Genomic DNA, 22,864 nt, shown 5'->3' on the forward strand with positions numbered 1-22,864 from the left:
ATGAATTACTTGCATGAGGACAGCGAGGCCTGGCCCCTTTGCACAGTAGCTGGAGGAATGTTTACCTAAACTACTAGACAGGAATGCATCGGATGAGGGGCGGAGAAGATAATCTTGAAGGTGAAATACAGTTTTTGGCAGGCGACGGGCTGGATCAGGCACCGTGAGCCGCGCAGGGAGTAAGACAAAGTTCATGGTCACAGATGCAGGCTCAGACTGGAGCTTTTAGAGGCAGAAGGCAGGAAAAGGCTTGATGACAGAATTCGGGCCTACTCGCCTGAATCTGTAAAATGTGGAAAGTGAACCACATAAAGTCGGTGGCCTTTCATACTTAGAAAAGGAATATCTGACCCATTCATAGTGGATCTGAAAGAGGACATGTTGACGGTGGACGCACATATATTTGCGTCTTCAAAACTGGAGCAAGAGGGAACATACATGTACGTGTAGCATGTACATGGAGCCGTTGGGGTCTACGATAGGGGACATAACTGATCACAAAATTCATATTTCCTCACTTGCACCATGGCACAAGGGTACCTGCGTTGGCGCATGGCAGCCATTGTGCGCCATAGTAGGGGAAAATCCTGAGCCCCTTCCGGGAGTTTAACGCTGCTGGTGCGTCAATTTCTTGATGTACTTGCAGTGTGAATTGTGTGAATCTCGCACCACATTGCGCCGTATTTACAAAGTGATACATCTAGGCATACGCCTGACCTTGTGAAGCCCTGTGCCACATTATACCTGCGCCAGGTATGATGTATGCAGTTTGGGCGTTTACGCGCAACAAAGCGCAGTAGGATTGGCGCAGTGAAGTCTCTCAGATTTCACTGCGACAATTCTACGACACCACTGTGTCAAAACCTTATGTCTAACTCATGGCTGGCGTAAGGGTGGGGCAGTGCCATAGGGATAGACTGGCCACATGCATTGCTGGAGTTGCATCATGCGTGCGACACAACTGTAGCAATCCTTGACGTTAGTGCTGCCAGATACTTCAGGATTCCAGACATATCTGTCATTGATTGCGACATGGAGCGCCGTACATTGAATATGGCGCATTCATGGTGTCGCAAGGAGGGCGCAGTAAAAATTGTTGTAACACTGTTTTGTTACAGCGATGCAACACTTTTCATGAATGGAGTCCAGGAATACACCCTATCTTATTGATAGGGCGCATCCCTGACCTTTTGTTTTAGCGCAGGGCAGCACAGCAATGTTCCTTGCAGCTCTGTCTAGCACCCAAACATCTTATATGTGGACTCAAGTATTTGCACCAATTTTAAGACCAGCTAATTTCTGGTCTTAACAAACTGCCTCTAACTGGACATAGCGTCATTTTTGGGGGGTTATCGCCGTATGGGAATTTCATTGTAAATCTTGCGAAGTGGGGCTAGGGTCAGTGGTTGCACAGTAATGCCTACCTTGCATCTCATTTTCGTTAAGTCCCGCTAACAGAAGTGGCAATCCTGAAAATTCACGTTTCCGCTGAAGAAGTGCCGCTAACCGCAGTTAGTGGCAACTTGTAAATACAGCTTTAAAAAAAGCTGCCGAAACATCAGAAAATTGACGCTGCGGTAGTGTTAAGTTCTTGTAAATATGCCCCTTAGTCTCTAAGGTCAAAATATTAACAGTGTTGACACTCTGATCGGCTTCAGGTGCATAATGTTGAGTAACTTCAGGATCACAATTTACTTTGACTGCATTAGACCCAGAACTTTTACACACTTTCATGAAATGACCTACTTTCCTACATTTTTTGCATCTCTTACCCATAGCAGGGCAATTCAGGCTATTACCTAAATGATTGTATGAGCCACATCGGTAACAAGCTAAACGTGTTACTCCTAACATTCTTTACTGCGTCCCACACATGTGCTTTTGAGATTGGTAGGCATGGAAATATGTCTCTTTACTACACATGCGATACATCACATGCCATTACAACGCAGTCGTTACAACGACCACTTTGTTCCATCGCTAACCATTACATCGCAAGTCGATACAAGGACTTGCTGTAGGGGCCGCGCTGGAATTAGGAATAGTATAGTTTACTATTCCTACTCCAGTTTGTGCAACAGCAGGGAAGGTGTTGAATTGTAAATCCAACAACTTGTGCCCCCTGTTGCAAGTCGTTGTAGCGACTTGAGATGTAATGGTTCACCATGTTACAATGTGGTCCTTGTAACGACTGCCTTGTAATGGCATGCGAAGTATCGCATGCGATCTAAACACTGTTTCCCAGGCATGGTAGATACATTGGCTAATGCTTTGACTAAAAGGATAGACCGTTCTATGCCTTGTGTAATTTTAACAGTTTGTTCTAAAGTAGGATTAGTGCAACACAGTAGAAGCTCCTGTACTTTTTTAGAATAGCAATTAATTACAATTTGATCCCGTAAATATTGATCACAATCATTTTCAAAACAACAGGTACCAGCTAAAATGCGGAGGCCAGCGACATATTGCTCAATACTTTCATCGCAACTTAGTTTCCTGGAATAAAAATGAAAGCGTCCTAAAACAACATTCGGTTGAGTAACAAATTGTTTCTCTGGTCTTTTTTGAGCCTCAATGAATGCGTTTCATGTATCACAAACTTCTCCACCAGGAGCAGAAATCACAGGTAAAGTGTCAAAAACCTTTCTCCCTTCAGGCCCTAAACAACCATATAAAATAGCTTGTTTCCTGGTAGAACTGTACTCAACTCCATCAATTACCCCTATTTAAGTTTTGAACTCTTTAAACTAGTGCTTCCCTTCTAAATTAGGATTGTCAGGACTATCTAAAAATGTTGGAGGTTGTTGGTGTGAATTACTACCTCCAGACATTTGTAAAGTTTGAGGTCTAACAGTATTTACTAATAACAATTGAGGCTTGAAAAGAAAAGTAACACAAATAGGATGATCAGATAAGATATCACTGTAAAAATATGTAAAGAGTACCAGAATTCAGGATGTTGCATTGTGACAGGAAAACTTCCAGGGGGAAAAGATACTGAAGAACGCTGCCACCGATACGCCTATGAAAGGATTATTACAATGAAAGCTCACAGAAGTGAATTGGAGCTGGCACAATTACAATTAGCAAGCCTCTCAAATTACCATGAAGAGAAAAAATTCCAGAAGGATTGTGGAGTGTTAAAATCCTTAATGAGCTGCTTTGCTCAACGTGATTACAAGCCCCGCCTCAAGTCAGGCAAGGATCGGTAACCCGGAACTGTGACACAGTAACTCCTCCAGGGGCAATGCGGTAAGCTGAAGCAAAGTGCTTCTCACCCAATGAGCAGCTGCAAAATAATAATCGCCAGCTTCACCCAGCCTCAAGCCAGGCAAAACGTCGTGCAGCCAGTACTGCCAAGGTTCCGCGAGTTCCGCCCCACCTCAGGTCAGGCAAGACTACTACTCCAAACAACTCCTTCCAGGCGTGCTCGCAAGTCCGAACTGCCACATGAAGAAACAAGGTGGCAGTAATGTCAAGATGAGGTGGGCTCCGAAGAAATTTCGATACGCAAGGGAGATGGTATCAAACCATCTCAACCATCTTGTCGCCAAATATATGTTGTGAACAGGCAGATGAAATACACAAATCATCAGGTAAGTTTTCAAGATGTTTATTGAAGAAGCGTAGATCCAATACAAGAGCCCATCCTCAAATGACCTCCATCTCTGTGGTACCGTTACTGAATGGCGTTGAGAAATGACCAGATCAGCAGCGAGAATCACAGAACATGGAACGCCATCCATAGGATGCACAGACCATTTAAATGATACAACATATGATCAGACGCCCGCTAAGACACGTATCTAACATCACAAGTGCGTGCATGTAACATTACAAGTGCATGTTCATTAGCAATACAAAATGCAACACAGAGTTTTTCCCACGCAGTGGATGAAAACTTCCATCCTCTCACTTTTTAAAAGAAACCTAGTTTGACCGCAGCAGACACTAACAACTATCGCTCGAGTTCCCATCTCCCACTCCGGGCAAAAATAGTGGAGATAGTTATGTACGTACAGCTTGCCCAGTTCATTTAAAATAACTGTTTGTTGGACCCCACACAATTTGGGTTCCGACCAGAGCAAAGCACATAGACGACACTGATCATAGCCACCGAGGAGATAAGGGCTGTGTTATATAGAAGTGGTACTACATCCCTTATTCTCCTCAACCTATCGGCACGTTTGATACGGTGGACCATAAGTTGCTGTTCAAGTAGCTAGGAAACTGAGAAATGAAGGACAAAGCCCTGGCTTTAATTACCTCGTTCCTATCTGACAGAGTGCAATCCATGGCTCTGGAGCAATTTGAATCCTCTCCCTTTTATCTGCCTTGGGGGTCCCACTGGGATCTTCACATAGTCCGACATTCTTTAATGTTTAAGTACCCGAGTTGGCTACCTTTTTTTGTTTCTACAGAGTTTTATATAGCGCTAACTTGACCCAAATCGGGTATCAGAGCACTTTACATAGCACCAGTTGCATTACATGAGGACACATTCAATTTTGTTAGGCACGGGGAGATTAAGTGATTTGCCCAGAATCACAGGATGTTGAGCGTCATTACCAAGACTCGAACCCATTTCCCCAGATTCGAGGTCGACCGCCCTAGCTGTTAGGCCAACTCCTCTCCTCATGATTAAAAATTGTGTTTTTTCCCTGATCTCCAATGCAGACAACAGACAAATTGTTTTGTTGGCTTTCAGTAACTAACCAAATAGCTCTACCCGCTTTCATGGCTGTATGCAGGCCATCGGCTCATGGATGAGCAAACACTGTCCAAATCTCAATTCAGAAAAAAATGAGGTGGTGCAGTTTGTAAGCCTTTCCCAGATGGCCTCTCCTTGATGGCCAGCAGAACTGGGCTCTCCACCCACCCCGGGAACTAAGGTCAGGAACCCAGGTGCCCTGATTGATAACAAGATGACTTTTGGGAATCAAATTAATGCTATGGTTTCCTCCTGATCAAGAAAATCCTTCCTTTTCTTCCAGCTAACAATGAATGGACTGTCATTGCGGCCCTAGTTACTTATAGCTGGATTATTGTAATAGACTTCTTGAAGCATCTTTTCAAATGGTACCAGCCCACCAGACTATTGTGCGCCGCTGGGGCTAAGCAAATTGTGACACCCAGATTCCGTAAAACGAACTGGGGTGGCAGAGGTTTTATCATGGGAATGAATAAGTTGTGGGATGATCTTCCACCCTACATTAGGGATCTGCCCTCTCTGATCTCCTTTAGGAAGGACCTGCAAACATGGCTGTTTAATAGCTATGAATGTCTTTCCAGCAGTGTTCAAGTTAGATTCAGCGCCTAGACACCTCAGAGTATACAAGTGCTCTACAAATTGTGTTACCGTAACATAACGTGGCCTTGAAAATATGAGCAGGCACACTGCACCGCTGATGCATCAAAAAAGTCACGCACAAGGCAGCATTATGGGCTTGTAAATAAGCTCCAAAATATCTCATATGCATAGACCAGCATGGCATTCTGAAGCCATGCGCCTGTCACCGTCCAAAGAGAATAATCATACGCAGGGAATCAAGGGAGAGGTAGCTCAGCAGAGGGAGCTCCCATCCAGCCTGTAATTAATCAGTCCTCCTCTGGTTGTTTCCGCCTCATCTACGCCTGATCAATACCCCATTGGGCGCCCGTCGACCGCTTCCGACATGGCACCCACCTCTCATTTATCTCCCAATTTCCTCTATCCGCTGTGATAGTCCGCTCCTAATTGCTGCAGCTATATATACAGAGCCACATACAGGCTGCATGCTGTCACCATACAAGCATAAGCTGAATGTATTCACAAGAATTAGGTAAGCTCTTTCTGTCCCAGTTATTGAAAAATCCTGAACCTGGGATAAAATCTAGATGTTATGCTGTGTAGTTTTAAGTTATGTTATGTCACCAGCATTTATATGGAGCATTTCTTTCATTTGTAGACTCTCATAGTCATTCTGGACTCTAGGTGCTCTTTTGCAAAGTTCTTGGATTTCTTATTGAGCAGAGCCATGGTAGTCTGCTGTCACTGTGTTTAGACTGTAAATTGAATACCTGTTACTTATTATTAAGATATGATTTATTATATGTGTGGTTTGCGTGTGTCGTAGGATTGAGGTTAATTGATGGGTATAACAAAGTTGCACGGTTGCCCATTTCCCAGCTTACTGTGGTAGTGTTGTTGAACACCAGTATTGATAGTTATAAAGCTAACAGAGGTACATAGTTGTCTAAGAGAATTAACACCCACAACCTTGAAAGTTTGCAAGTAGTCACACTCTTGTTGCAGGTGCACTCACAACTGGAGTAGAAGTAGAGATTTGCAATAACACATTCCGATAAAAAACAATTATACAATAATTACTAATAAAAGTGTTTCTACGCCTCTGCTGGTTGCATACAGATGTTTGCAGCAGGATAATAACCCACTGAACTTCTTTCAAGGATGGGAACTTGTAAGTAGCAAGTTGACTTTTCAACACCTCTGCTTAAAACACTGGATCCACTAGACTCTCTTAACAGGAACAAACAGGTGACTTGAATGGTATAAAAAGAGCTCTGCGGCAGGCACATTAACGCTCAGAATGTTTAGTTTGTTGCTTCTTGTTCTGAAATCATCAAATCATGTATCTAAGGTAAATTCATTGATTTATTTTAGAGATGTGTGTTCAGCACCGGGGACTGATATCTCATTCCTGAGATTTGATAGGATTCAAACAGTATACAGACATCTGCAAAGATCTATAAGGTCCTTCTGTCTTCTTGTGCAGCACTATGCATGCACTAATAGGCAAGCCGAGAAACATTTGCACAGTTTTGATCATGTATATCTTTGTTGATCTGCACCATTAACACTTATCAGAATGTTGTTTTAATATACTGCTAAATGGCAAGCTTCTCATTATCTAAGCATTGTAAATAACAGATGATACTATTATAGCTTTAGAGCCAAACGTAACGGCCAGTGTTAATGGCTTGAGCCGAAGTCGAGGGCCTTTAACAAGGGACCGGGCCTTTAATGGTCAGTAGAGCCCGCCACGGAAGGCTCTAAGGCTATTAGAACATTCCATTCCTAGAGGGCGGAAGGCTCTAATTTGTAAAACAAAGGCCTCACGGAGCCCGAGGGGGTTGAAATCCCCTCGGGCTCCTTGAGGCCTTTGTTCACAGCAGCACCTATGAAAAAACATTGGAATGTTGGAGCTCTTGGCTTCTACCGGCCATTAGAAGCCTGGAGCACTCCACTGTTTTCAATGGAGCTCCAAACATTCCAATGTTCTAATAACAAATATAGTTTGTAATTTACCCTTCTCAGAAGGATGAACCGCTTAATGTTCCATGTCAGATTCAAACTTATGACATCCAGAACACAGCATTTTCTAGGCCTGAGCATTCAATTCACTTAGCCAACTTCTCTGATTTCTCTAATGTCCTGGTTTCCCAACGCTGGCACACAATGTGGCTCTCAAAAAGCTCCTCTATTTTCTATTGAAAAGTAATTTCTAAAATGGTACTACATACAACTTATGACTTTTTGATCAATCACAGACAAATTAGGCTTGAATAAGCACCATTTGACTGCATTATTTTCTCATTTTTCTTTGAGAAGAACCTTTCCACTCCTACCAGGATCCTGCTATGCTGGTGGTGCCCACTGGCTAACAAAAATATTGTAACATGGCCCTGTGCTTAAAAAAACTTTAGGGCCCCAAATATAAAGTATCCACCCTTCATCCACATTATTTTTAGACAATGTAAAGGCAGATCTAAATTCATGTTTTTCTCATAGTGATTGCTGTTGGTTCCAAAGTGTGATGATTCTAATACCTCAATAAAAAATAAAATCATTGAGGAAAATTATTCATTTGATCCCTGAGGAGAGCCGCGAATTTGTTATCCACACGCTGGTGACATCAAAACTTGACTATGGAAACAGCCTGTATTGGGTTTGCCAGCTTACCTGTTCCACCGCTTACAGATCGTCCAGAATATGGCAGCCCGGTTGATCCTGAAGTACCTGCCTGTGCCACTGTTACGGGCTCCCTGCACAACCATCATTGGCTGATCATTGCTACCCACATGAAATGTAAAGCCCTAACAATCGCCTATAGAGCATATGAGCCTAAAGGCCCTGGCTGTCTGGCGAAGAGATTAATTCCCTATCATCAAGTGAGAGCACTCCAGTCCAAGGAGCAAAACCCTTTATGTGTCTGGAGGATCAACAGGACAAGGAACGGTGGACACTCCTTTTCTTACCTGAAATGAAATTAAGTATTTGTAAAGCGCTGCATATACCCGAGGGTGTTTAGGGTGTCTACCTGACTGCCAAACTCTGGAATTCCTTATCGCCTACCCTTCGCGTGGCACCCTCTGAACGTAAATTCCATCATTTGCTGAGAACATATTTGTTTGATAAGTAGGCTCCCTGTTACGGCGTGGACTAATCCCTCCGCACATCTCAGTACCGCTAGCGCCGGGACGCGTCTTCGGTGGCAGCCATGTTGTTTATAAATTTAATTCTATTGGAAATGTTATAGTATAGTGTACTGTAGTCGCCTGCCATCCTTACTTGCTTCTTTCCCATGGTATGACCGCTAACCCATCGGTGGTTAGACCTCGTTAAACACTAGCACAGACATTAGCTCTGGTTTGAAGGGGCTATGACAAGTGGAGGAAAAAATCGGCTGCCTTTATCCAGTCTGACTTCTTTACAACTACCAGCAACAGGATGTCCAGATTGTTCTTTGTTGGTGATGTCTGCTTGGGTTTTGAGACCTATTGTGACATCATTCACTATATGGACCCTTGAATAGCCACTCTTTGGATGCTGACCGTAGAATAATCACCCATGTTTCCTAGTACAATAATGAAGTCCTGACTGCATGCTTCCATCATACCGCTGATATTAGCGTCTTGAGACCCTCACAGGTGAGTAGTCGCGCTTTATAAGATTCTGATTGATTGATTGATCGATCCTCTATTTGGGCATTCATCGAACATCCAACTAACAATCTATATCCAACAGTAACTTTACACATCAATACTCCAATCTCACCTACAAGCGGTCATACTCATACAGGGCGCTAGAAGGAACATCCTCACCAACATGCACACAAAATGGCAACAAAGATGTGGACTTGGCAAAGTGCTGTTAAACCAATGGTATTATTACTCACCACACCAAGGTGGATGCTAGAAACATACAGATGAAAGTAACATCACCATAACAAGCCTTCATACAACATTACCTTCCGCACATCCACATCCACATTTATTTTGTGCTTGCCGTGTCTAGTAATGTGATCCTGGGTTTTGTCTTGATTCCTTTGGAATTATGTGTCTGAAACTGCTGTGTGGAGATGTCCTCCAACTGCCATGGAGTTTTTAGGTCGAGCATTCGAGACCTCTTGTATATACTTTAGTATACACTTATATGTGTATGTACTTTGTGAGCTCTGGAGATCAGCCCTAGGACTTGTCTGCTTCTGCTTAGGGACTTTTTTTTCTGTTCAACTGCCTCTATTTAAATGTCTTGATAGAAAATGACCAGCAGAGGTCAGTAAAATACCAAAATTGCTTTCTGATGAGGGACTATCTTTAAAAAAAAATTCTGGCAACTGCCTCTGTTTAACTTTTTTTGATGGAAAACGACCAGCAGAGTTCAGTAAAATACCAGAATCACTTTAGCAGTCTCTAGATTCCAGTCCATAGAAATTGTCTTCCACGAGCACCCGTAGACAATAATATATTTTTTAAATTTTTTATTTTCAGTGATATGACCACCGAAGACCATGCTTTTATATTAAAAAACAGAGCTTTGGACTATACCATTTCCTGCTGAAAGGCAATATTTCTCTCCATGTGTTCCCATACATGGCGTGTCACGCAGTTTATTGCTTACTTTCGCTCCATGTTAAAGAACAGTAGATGTTTCAGCACCCAGGCTAATGTGCTGCATAGCTAAATACATATAAGGTCCCAAAGGCGAGACCAATTGCATTGCAAATGATTGTTGGCTGTTTTTTTCTATTGCCTAAGGCCCCTTTCATATTATTTTCTCCCGATCTCTTCTTTCATGGTTGGTGTTCCAGTCTTCCAGTTTGCCTGTCTTTCAGATACCCCACCTCTTTGTGACCCTATCTGCCAGTGTCCCTGTCTCACAGAGTTTGTGTTCCCACTTCACATCTCTGTTTCCCAGTGTTGGCTTCACCCAGTCTGTGTGTGGTTGACTTCCGTGCATGGTGATGTCTGAGTGTGAATTATTATCTGTTTATGGAGGCCTATGCCTCCCTGTGTGTCCCCATCGCCTGCCTGTTTTCTTTGCCTGCCATTGTCAGGGTTGACCCTGCCTACAACCATTGTTCGTATTCCCTTTATTAGGGGGGCATGTAAGGACACCGGATCCAGGGAAACACAAGGGGTTCTTTCTCCGTGAGCAGTTGCTAGGAACTCTATCGGACAAAGGGGTCCCTGGCCCGACTTCACAGATAAGCCCCCAAGAGATAACTCGATGGAGGCAGCAGCCAATAGTTTATCTGCCTGCGAGACAGGCCTGTCCGTGAGACAGCTTCCATTCTGTGTCGTAACCCCCAGGTGACTTCAGAGCAGACGCAGGGAGGTCTGAGTCCTATGTGTGACCCCTGTGTCCTTTAGTGAACAATCTTATCTCTTTTATATGCAACAACTTCTATCACGACTTTCTGCACTGGGGAGAGGTGGGGAACAGACGGCAATAAAAACGGAAGCACTGCAATTATTAAGGGGTCAGTCACTCAACACCGGCAGCAGCTGAATTTCATATTACATAAGCGCCCTCACACAGGCAACATAGCAAGAATCCGTGACATATAGGACAGACTGTTTTTGTAGATTTTTTAAAAATATAGCGCGTACTTGGCTCAAAAGCATCAGAGCGCTTTACAAAGAGCACTGAGTTACTTTACGCTATATTAGAATTTATTTTCTTTTTAGGCACGGCAAGATAAAGTGATTTGCTCAGAATCACAGGATGTTGAGCGGACGCTGGGATTCGAACGAGGTTCCGAAGTCGACAGCTCTGGCCAGGTCACTGCCACGCGCGTAAGCATTGGTGGACACAATCACTCCACCACGGGCTGGTATAAAGGCACAATCAGCGATGTTTTTATCTCCAAGACCAGCCTCGAGTGTGATAGGACAATAGTGGCGCTGGAACAATTTTCAGAGCCATCAGTGTTATTTCACTGAAATCATATGGATTGTAAAAAATCCAAGTGTCACACAAAGCGTAAAACATGTTTCAGCACAAGAATGATAAAGGTGTAGGGACAGATTTACAAGCCCCTTGCGCCAATTTTGCGTCAATTCTCCCATGTTAAAAGTGGCGCAAGAGGCTTGTAAATCTGCCCCGTAGAATGTAGTTACTGGTGTATTTTGGAGCACAATGTTGAAAATATGTTACTAAACCATAGTGTGGTACTGCACTGCCATTTCAAGACAGCACATTTTCCATTGAAATGCAGGGGAGCCGCCTCCACGGTGAAAGCCAGCAGAGGTGAAGGACAAAAATAAAATGATAATAAAACAATTGTATTATTATTTTCTTTTTTTGCCCTACAGCCTCTCAGTCGAGCCGAGGGAGGGGCGGGGTCATCCATACTGACACTGCAGCTGCAGCAACAGGGAGGAGAGGAGAGTGCTGGGCACTGCTAAGTGCGCATGGCAATTTGGCCAGCTGTCTGGGGTCGGCCAAACCGTCATGAGCACTTAGCCTTTCTCCAACCTGAGCCGTGTTGTACTGCCGGATGGAGAACCAACACAGGCTCCCAGTCCCTGTCTGAGCGCCGAATCAGGGCACTCAGAACAATCCCAGTGCTACTCTCATGCTGGGGATAGTATTCCCAGGATGAGAGCAGCCATATTATTGGCACCTGGGAGCCTGCGCAGTGTGCAGCAGTTCCTGGATGTCTAGGAGACAAGAATCGGGAGCAAGGCGGAGGCCTTCGGAGGGGGCAGGTAAGTGCAATTTTATATATTTATAACTCTGTCTTCTGTGATTTTTTTGGTTTGTATTCCGCCTCCCCAACCTCACCACTTTGCACTACAAGCAACCGCTACTGTTGAAATGGCCACTAAGGCCCTTATTTATGAGGGGCTTGTGCCGCTGTTGCATCACTTGTTTGTGATGCTGCTGCAGCGCAAACAATGCGCCGCACTGACCCTTAGTTACAAAATGACGCATCTAGACAGATCCCTCACTTTGTAAAAGCCTGCGCTACATTATCCCTGTGGGAAGTATAAGGTATGCAGGGTGGACGTTTCCCCGTGAAAAAGCCTCATAGAAGTGGGGCAGTGAAATTTAGGAGATTTCACTTTGCCACTTCTATGACTTGACTGTGTCACAATCCTTACGCCTGCTTCAAGCAGGCGCAAGGAGTGACGCAGGACTTTTCACATGGGACTCGCCCATGTGTAATGACACATTGCTGAAGTTGTGTCAGGTATCCGACACACTCCAACAATATGTAATTTTTGCGCCACCAGATACTTCAGGATTCCTGACGTGTAATTATGGCACATGCATTGTGTGGTGACGATGGCACTATGAAAAGTGACACATAGTTGTTTTTGCCCAGCGATGCGCCACTTTTCCTAAATGAGGCCCTAAATTTATACAGCTGTACCGTTTTACTGATAACACCATACAGTGCACAATGTGTGGAAATCGAATTTTGATGAATATTTAATTTGCACATCAACAAGTGTATTGATTTGTTTTGAAACTCCAGCAGTCTAGCAACTATAGGCAGCTTGAGGAGTGCACCTCAGCAAGCCATTTGTCAGGGTGGCACACAGCAACTGTTGCCCTGTTGTCTCGACAAATAGCGTTTTGCACTTTAAACTTCAATCTTGCTTTACTTTTTATGGTCTGTCTTCACAGCTTTGCCTCTGCCAGACAATAATGTGAGAATCACCAGGAGAGGGGCTGTAGCTCTATCCGGATGTTTGGAGCCACGAGAACATGTTTTAATTTGACAGAAGTTGTGCGCTTCCACAAAAAGTGCTTGCTCTCCACAAAGCTGTGATCATTTTGTTCATGCAGCAGCCTGAGCTTGGACTTTTAGGGGCACAAACATGACATTGTAATGCTATTAAACTGTCTTAAATAGCTATATAATCTATGGTCTTTTTCATCTGGAAGCAGCACGATTGAAAGAGGGTAGCCACTGGCCAGCCATTAACCCACATGGATTTTTAGGTCTGGCTTGACAGTGCAACTGTCACATGACCTTTTAACCTACACCAATATTATTCTACAGTTCTTTGCTTCCACACAAATACATATTCATTCCCATGCTATTTACATGTAATGCTTCATGTTACCATACAACATTCTTTGAAAGCCAGACCTATTGGCATTTCCAAGGCTTGTTATGCATTTTGCAATGTGTATGCAGCAGTATTTTGTATGTGAGAGCAACCCCCAAATAACTATTTTGCCCATGGTTAAAAAACGGGATTTCCCATATTGTACTATTTCTGTTCCTCTCTATTGTGTGTCAAGAGAATCTTGACTTGTAGGTGCTGAGGGGCATATTAACAAGGGCTTTATCTCCGCTTTTTTGGCTTTAAAAGCCAAAGAAGCGGAGATAAAAATATTGCCCTATCAACAACAGGGTGCTAACATGCAAAATCGCATGTTAGCACCCTTTTCCACTACGCTTCCCTTTGCATCTCTAAGGAGATGCAAAGTGGGTGTTCCAGAGCAAAATAATAGGAGAAATGTCGCCTAGCGACATTTCTCCTATTATCAAGCTTCACGCTAACCCTGTTAGAGACAAAAAAAGCTCTGCTAACCACCGTTAACGCTGCTTTTTTACGTCTGCTAATTTTCAGACTTAGCCATGTTATCCAATGGCAGTTGGATCACATGGCTAAGTCCACCATGGACTATCAACAAGGATATCCCTATCCTTGTAGATATTATCCAGCGATAGTGGTCGTTAAAAAAATTAACGCTAAGCGCCCTTAGCGTTAATTTTCCCTGTTCCTTGTTAATCTGCCCCTATATTTTTCAGTGAAAGAAGTATGTTCTACAGCTCATTACCCTGTTGAAACTGTTCTGTGCGGCAAGGAAATTTCCACTGGCTGGGCCCGTAATACAAAGATTTTGTGCATTGGAAATCTTGGTTTGATTTGACATACATGCTTTTTCTTCAGATGAATTTCTACGGTTATTTTCTATGTGTGATGTAACTTTTCTGTGAGGCTGTACACTTTTTCCCAGTTCCATGCAGGTGGGCGAAGTTACCGCATGGAATTTCACTTTGCCTGGCTGACTGGCTTTTGTGATTGTTTCCTTCAAGTGAAGTGGTAGGAAGACTCACTGATTCCATAGTTGGCCCCTTCCAATTGATTCCATGTAATTGCGAGACAATAAAAGCTCAATGTGTCTTTTGTTCTTCATTGACCCAACATGGTTTCAATTCAATCTATCAATCAAGGATTTATAAAGTGCAGCAAATTACCCATGAGGGTCTCAGGGTGCTGGAGTTGCTAACTGCTTTGTGGTGATCTGTTCGTTCATACAGCCAGGTCTTGAGTCCTTTCCTGGCAGGGAGAAAGCACTAAAAAACTGGGGGAAAAGCAAAGAGAAAACAGTGAAAATGAGGGAAAAGCAAGGAGAACACACTTAAAAACGGGGGAAAAGCAAGGAGAAAGCAGAGAAAATAAGGGAAAAACAAGGAGAAAGCACTAAAAAATGGTGACGAAGCAATGAGAAGACAGGAGCAAGAGCGATGCTACAGCAAGGGGAGATCTAAGCCTGGGACCTGCTCAATGGGGTTGCGCTGTGGTCTCCATTATTTAGTTCCTGGGAGGGGACAGTGACACTGAGAGGCGGTGGGAGAGTCTAGGTGAAGGTGGGAAAATGGGCGGAAGGCAGAAGCGCCAATGAGGGCAAAAACCACGAGAAAGCAATTAAAACAAGACGAAAGCAAGGAGGAGACATATTTTTTGGGGGAAAAACAAGCAGAAAACTGTGAAAATTAGGCAAAAGCAAGGAGGAGGCACTCAAAAATGGGGAGAATGGGAGGAGAATGCAGTGAAAAATGAGGGAAAAGCAAAGAGAAGACATTAAAAAAACTGGGGAAAAGGAAGGAGAATGCAGTGAAAAATGAGGGAAAAGCGAAGATAAGACACTCAAAAAACAAGGGAAAAGGAAGGAGAAAGCAGTGAAAAACTATGCTAAAGCAAGGAGAAGGCCCTCAAAAATTGGGGGGAAAGAAAGGAGAAAGCAATGAGAAATGAGGGAAAAGCAGGGAGAAGACAATTAAAAAACAGCGTAAAAGGAAGGAGAAAACACTCAAAATTAAGGAAAAGCAAGGAGAAAGCACTAAAAAAAAAGCGAGGAAGAAGGAAGAAGACAGGAGCAAGAGTGATGCAGCATCACGGGGAGAGCTGGGCCTGAGACTTGCTTGATGGGGGTCACGCCTCGGCCTCCATTAAGTAGGTCCAGGGAAGAGGGAGGGACGTTGGAGGTGGTGGGTGGGGATAGGCGGGAGGCAGGAAAACAGGCATCAAGCGGGAGCTCTATGAGGAAAAAGCAAGGAAAAACTGGGAAAACAAGGGAAAAGTAAGGAGAAGACACTCATAAAAATGGGAGAAAAGGAAGGAGAAATCAGTGAAAAATGAGAGAAAAGCAAAGAGAAGGCACTTGAAAAACAGGGAAAAAGGAAGGGAAAGCAATGAAAAATGAGGGAAAAGCAGGGAGAAGGTCCTCAAGGAATGGGAGAAAGGAAGGAGAAAGCAGTGAAAAATAAGGGAAAAGCAAGGAGACAGCACTCAAAAAAATTGGGTAGAAGCAAGGAGAAGACAGAAGCAAGAGCGAGTATCATCATCGGGAGAGCTGGGCCTGGGACTTACTCAATGGGGTCGCGCAGCAGCCTCTATTAAGTAGGTCTTGGGAGGAGGAAGGAGTGCTGGGAGACGGTGGACTGGGATAGACTGAAGGCGAGAAACCTGGTGTCAGGTGGGAGCGGCAATTAGGGAAAAAACAAGGTGAGATCAATGAAAATGAGGGGAAAGCAAGAAGAAGGCACACAAAAAACTGGGGAAGAAGCGAAGAGAAAACAGTGAAAAACTAGGGAAAAGAAAGGAGAAGACACTCAAAAACAGCGGAAATAGCAAGAAGAAAGTGAGAACGAGGGAAAAGCAAGGAGAAAGTACTAAAAAAACTGGGGAAAAGGAAGGAGAAAGCATTAAAAAATGTGAGAAAAGCAAGGAGAAGGCACTCAAAAAACAGGGGAAAAGGAAGGATAAAACAGTGAAAAATGAGGGAAACATAATGAAAAGGCACTCAAAAAATTGGGGTAAAGGAAGGAGTAAGCAGTGAAAAATGAGAAAGAAGCAGGGAGAAGGCACAAAAAATGGGGGAAAAGGAAGGATAAAGCAGTGGAAAATTAAGGAAAAGTAAGGAGAATGCACTCAAAACACTGGAGAAAAGCAAGGAGAAAACATAAAAAAATGAGAGAAAAGCAAGGTAACAAACTTAAAAAAATGGGGCAAAGGAAAGAGAAAGCAGTGAAAAATGAGGGAAAAACACAGAGAAGGCACTCAAAAATGAGGGAAAAAGAAGGATAAAGCAGTAAAAAATTGGGGGAAAGCAAGGAGAAAGCATAACAAATATGGGGAAGACATAAGGAGAAGACACAAGGAAGAGTAATGCAGCAGCAGGGGAAGAGCTGGGCCTGGGAAATTCAAGTTTCCCTGTACATTTAAAGGCCATCCTCTGCTTTCTAGGAATGCTAGTTGTAGCTTGTGTTTGCACCGAGACCTCTTTAATGGGACACATAAATGAACAGCCCTACAACAACCAATTGCCTGGACAGAATAAGACTATACACATGGCCCACCTGATGGTAACTTGCTGGAGGTTCACACAAGGTGGAAAGGGATCGAAGTATGAACAATGGAGAGATTTGTAGAAGCACCGTGTGTGCGGAGGAGCCCTTCTTGAGAAATTACCAACGAATTCTTATTGACTTTGACGAAATTGCTGCTTTGACAGTGAAGTGTCCCTTAACAGCTGTTCCCCAACCAGCTTCAAGAGCTTCTCAAGCACCTCTGTGCAGACAGGGGAGTTCAACCAGTGAGACGCCAGCTGTTCCGGCTCCGCTCCTCACAGAGGGGTGAGCGCCGGGTGCACATCGTCTTTGGCGAAAGGAGCCAAGGTAGTAGGAAGGGAGGGCAATGCAAGAAGAGGAAGGTGCTTGACAGGCGATTTAAATCGTCCTTTATTGAAAGCCTCAATACAAACGACTTCTCTTCTCTCAATGAGGAACGAAGGAATGAGACCAGACACATTCACCCTCATGGGGGACATCAATCCATCATTGACCATGACGGAGCTACTATTGAATATCGAAGCAAAGCATATCAAGATACAAGAATATCATGGATAAAATATCAAAGACCAAAATATCAAAAGGCAAGTGCATATAGAGAAAGTATAAATTTACTATTCATAATTCCACATCTTACCTTGAAGGTATAAATATCATCAAGGTACATATATGTGGAGTTAGGTATAGAAAATCAATATTTACTTACCTTTCGATATTTTGGATTCAACTTTGTCCTCCATATTTGTATACCTCGAAATTCTGTCTTCTATATTGCGGCTGCATACCCTACAGCGTAAACTGCAGGTGGTTCAGACAAGCATTTGATGGGGTATTTGTTGAAAAACATTGGGGAAGGTTTACTAATATTTTGCACTTTGCTTGGTGTCAGAAAAGTGAGGAAATCCAGAATAAATTTGAGATTTACTTTCCTGTGCAAAACTTTACCTGCTCTGGAAAGTAGCCCTAAAGTAACACAACACTGCATCAAGGGGACGTATCATGGGTGTCACATTGGCTTTCCCATGCAATCACCCATGGTCTTTACCGCGAGGCTGGCATGGGTGAGCCAAAAACTTAAACCAGATTGCCAAGCCAGAGCGGAGCCAGGGATCCGGCTTGGCTTCAACAGCTCACGCACGAGTTGAGCTGTGGAAAAATCTGACATGTAAGCTGTGTAACAAGCCTCATATATATGTCTAAATCTCCTTAAAATTCAAAAAGTGTAGTTCTTTAACACGCAGACGCATTTCACTTTAGTACATCAGATTATATCACTGCATTGAGAGGTATTTCATAAAAGTGATAGTTTTAAACATGAGCTTAGAAACGTTCATGCCCCCTGAACCCTCGCCCTGACAATGCCAATAGTGAAGTAAGAGGTAAGTCAGTGAGATGTTCATGACGTCAAGATTCTTATTATACATGGAGCAACATTATAGTCCATTAAATCAATACCAGGAGTTTTTGAACAGCGCAGAACCTGAACTCAAGAATTTGAAGGTGCTCATATATGTGATAATTAATAAAGGGAGACTCCATGAAATAAAATAGTCACCTAGCTTCACTCAATTTGGTCAAGTGGAGACGTCAGTTTTTTCTGATTTATTAGTGCAATTCAGCCACTCTTTCTCGCTACTTCTTTGGATCACAGACTAATGTTTTGTTTTACAGTTAACAAGGTGCAATTGTTACATTTTTGAATGTGTCTGTTAAACATTTAAGAGCTAATGCATAATTGTTTTTAGAGGAAGTTTGTTATAGCCATGCGCTTGTTTTAGACTTGGAGTAGTGTCATTTTGGCTCCATCCTTTTATTTTTGTCTATGCCACATATATAGTCACATTTGGCCTTATTTACTCCTGTAACACCACAATAATAAGAAAGAGATATGGTGCACCAAATACACACAAAGTGCATCTATTGTGCATTCTGAAAAATATGTATGTGCATATTAACGTTTTTCTTTTTTCAGAGAACTGGATTGGTGATAGTAATTCTCTTTAGGTTTCGATTGTAAGGTGGTGCGCTAAAATGAATTTAATCCAGGGATTAGTGCAAATGAATCATATGTGTGTTTAATGTTTCTTTGTAAATATTGACCAGTTGTGGTTTTTGCGTACACGCATTAGTTATTGCACCACTTATAAAAGTACAACACGATATAGCTTGATTTATTATTAAAGATTTCTTTTATTGGATTATATGTAGGTTCCAGAACTAATTTGTTCTAAAGAGAAATGTTAAGTTATCGTGATAGTGGACCTTAAGCTGGCAGTCAAGACATTTGACATTAACGTGAATGTTGTTTTTCTGCATATAGTTCTCTTCTGCAGGTGCAGTCCAAAGGCATTCATTAGTTAGTGAAAAGCACATTTGTATTTCAGAGATAATGAGGAGAGTAAGAGCTGGCAAGGTCAACTGATTTTATTGAAGAACAAAGGGAGTGTCACCAGTTGGTGCTATCAGATGAAGGTAGGAAGCGAAGACACTTTGGAAGCACAGACTGGAGTATGGGAGTAGAGTTGAAGGCGCCAAGATCTTTCTGGGAACTGGAAAACATATTATGATGTGTATGAGATTGAGGGGCATATCAACAACAACCGGCGATAATTATCGCTAAGCGCACTTAGCGCTAGGATAATTATCGCCGGCTAGCGTGAAATTTTATCGCTGAGATAGCGTGCTATTAGCAACGCTTATCTCAATAGCGATAAAAATCCTCACGCTAAGTGGCTAACGTGAGATTATCGCTGGAAACCCAGCGATAATCTCACGTTAGCTTGTTGATAGGGACAGACAAACTTAGCCATGATATCCTCCTTCCATAGGATATCATGGCTAAGTCAGAAAAATACCAGACGTAAAAAAGCAGCGTTAACCGAGGTTAGCGCTGCTTTTTTTGTCTCTAACAGGGTTAGCGATATTCTTGATAATAGGAGAAATGTCGCTTAGCGACATTTCTCCTATTATTTTACTCTGGAACGCCTCCTTTGCATCTCATTGGAGATGCAAGGGGAAGCGTAGAGTAAAAGGGGGCTAACATGCCAATTTGCATGTTAGCACCCTGTTGTTGATAGGGTGCTAGTTTTATCTCTGCTTTTTTGGCTTTTAAAGCCAAAAAAGCAGAGATAAAGCCCTTGTTGATATGCCCCTATGTTTTCTCAAATGTTCTTTGTGCATTTTAACTAGTGAACCCACCTTGGGTTAGGTCAGATTTCCTTTATGTTTGGAGAGGACTTCTCTTAACATCTCTGAATGTGTGGCTTTGTGCTATACATGACTCTTTACTTTTAGAACTACTACAGGGGATCTGATGCTAACACCTTTCTTGCTTCATGAATTCAATAGGGTTTTCCCCATCCATAGGTTAGATAGGGTTTATTAGATACTGCAAATCTTTTCCATGCACTGGGAGATGGATCAAAAGGATTCGTCCAGCCATCAGGTTCTTTTTCTTATATTTTGTGTCACTGCGACAGAGATACTTCTAGGTTCTTTGCCTTTGAGAACCAATATTCTAAGACTCTTCGGTCTTCCTTTTTGATAATTTTACGCTTTCATAGTATGTTCTTGAGATTGATTTCTCTGGCTTTGAGTTCGTAGTTTGTAATAAACCATTTAACTTTATGTTGATGACTAAGACTTTTATTGTGTGGTCCTAATAATCACACTGCACTTTAAGATTTGAATTTTTTTTAACCCCTCTTCCTCTCATGCTACTACAACAGTTTATTGACCAGAGTTAAATTGGAGAAAATGGCCCAGAGTGTTCTCAGACTCTGTGTAAAGGGTTGTTATTAAGAAAGCTTTATATTTCTTTGCTGATATACAGTCTATGTTTTAACATTTTTAGGGTTGTTGTGTACTATTAGTTAACATATGTTGTATTGGGTTATTCTGGAATGGTGTAATAATTTACGTTAATCAGAAAATAAAACTTGACTCATAGACTATTTATATTTTCTTGGTCTTTCTTTAGTTATCAGTAATGTTAATTTCATTCATAAAGTTCAGCTTGATTCCTTTATTTGAATTCTGACCGATCAAACGAACACCATGCCATTGTCCGTTGCAGATTTAATCTTTATTATTCATTTAACCATTAATCATGTAAAACAAAGTATTTTTTAATCAGCTTTACTGACGTTTTCACTTGGCCCAAAGCACTCTAGGGAGAAAGAGTGCATGAGTGCCTTAACTTTTAATATTGTTCCATCTGGGGCACTAAAATCGGTGCACATATCTTACATATTTTTGAAACCTGAGACTACATTCTTGACATTGTCCGCACAGTGCCCTAGCTCCTTTCCCACCTACCTACAAACACAGATTAATGGATTATTTACAGGAGGTACAATGGAACACTGTTGTGCAAATAGAGATATAATGCATTTGAGAGTTGTGTCCCACATAGATTATCATATCCTTTGCTGGAGGGTCATCCATATTGCAGAATAAGAGTGGCCAACTTTAACTCGAAAAGGAGTCTTTATCATAGATGCCCACACTCTGGGGTGTCAACCATGTATAGATAATTCAGAACTTTTCACTCTTATCTCTTGAAACCTTTTACCTCCCTTTTCCACTTAACCACCCTCATTCTTCCTAACCCAGATTTTTCTCCATTTTGCTTACGTTACCTTCTTGACTTTAATACCTTTGTCGCTTCCAAGATCAACAAACTTATCCTTAACCTTCAATGTTTCTGTGCACTTACGCTTTCTCCTTTCTTTCCTCCTTATTTACACTTTTAAACTCCTCACTAAATCTGAAGACAAGCCCTCTTCATATCCTTTCCCTTTATCCCTAAAGTTTTCAATATACACCAATCTACCCAGCTAGATCGTCTCCATCTTTATCATTCCTCTGATATTTTTTTCTGTTGCCTTCTACTTTGCTGTTCTACCCACACACACAAAACCTCCACTTTCATTTTATATTTCTTCTTCCCCGTTTCTCCAAAATCTTCAAATGTGTCTTATACATCTGACTATCTTCCTACCTATTCCAGTTCCTTTTTAGGGCTCGCTAGAGCCAGCGCATGTGTTGGTCTGGCGAGACATTTAGTGAGTGGGGGCTTTAGAAATGAGACCACAAGCTTTTGCTTGTGGCCTAAAGCTTGCTGTTATGCGCGCGTGCACGTGTGCAGCAGCCATCTGGCTTTCCTCTCGCTTGCTCTCCAGATCAGCGCATGCCCCTCCCCCTCTCCCATCACAGAGCGCGTCTCGCAGCTGCAGGTCTGCTTGTTTTAATTATGATGTGCTAGCTGTATAACAAGGACTACCAGTTTAGCTTCACGAGTGACCAAATGTATGCTCCCAGACTTATCAAATCATTTCCCAAAGGTTCGGTTCATTTTTCTGCTCCATAAAACTGAAGTTTTTTTAGCACAAGGTCCAAGAGTCTCGTTCAAGTATTAGGGGTAGGCTGTAATCTCGTACAACCCTACCTGAGTGCTGGCAATCAGCATGTCACCTCGAAAGCCCTCAAGATTGTTGATGCTTTACATAAGAGTCCATTTGCCCTTTCTCCATGGGACATCTCACTCACATCTGCCCCAAACACTCCCGCTGAGGGGGCTTTGTCTCCGCCATTTGCACTTACAGGGCCTGATTCTTGACCTTGATTGCGAGAGGCGAGGCCGCATCACCCCCCATCCTGGCGCCTTTGAAGCCACAATGGCTTTGAGATTCGTTTGCGGATTCCCCCCTGGTGCTCCCTCACAACTCCCTGCTGAGCTGGACGCTGCCTCCCACCGTCCTGTCCCACAGGAATACTCGTTGCTGTCGGAACTGTTGAGCTGGAGCGGAGTCGTTCATATCAGCTTTTCTAATATCTAAGGCCCTTTCAGAACCACCGCTGGCCGTTTAAGAGGCACACGTCTGTTCCACTCTTCCCCAGCCCCGCCAGCCTCAACACTCCTCCCCCTCCCCCACCACAGAGCTCGTCTTGCGGCCGCGCATCTTTTTGTGATAGTA

Source organism: Triturus cristatus, chromosome 9 (genome assembly GCF_964204655.1).
Source record: "Triturus cristatus chromosome 9, aTriCri1.1, whole genome shotgun sequence".
In the NCBI taxonomy this organism is placed as follows: domain Eukaryota; kingdom Metazoa; phylum Chordata; class Amphibia; order Caudata; family Salamandridae; genus Triturus; species Triturus cristatus.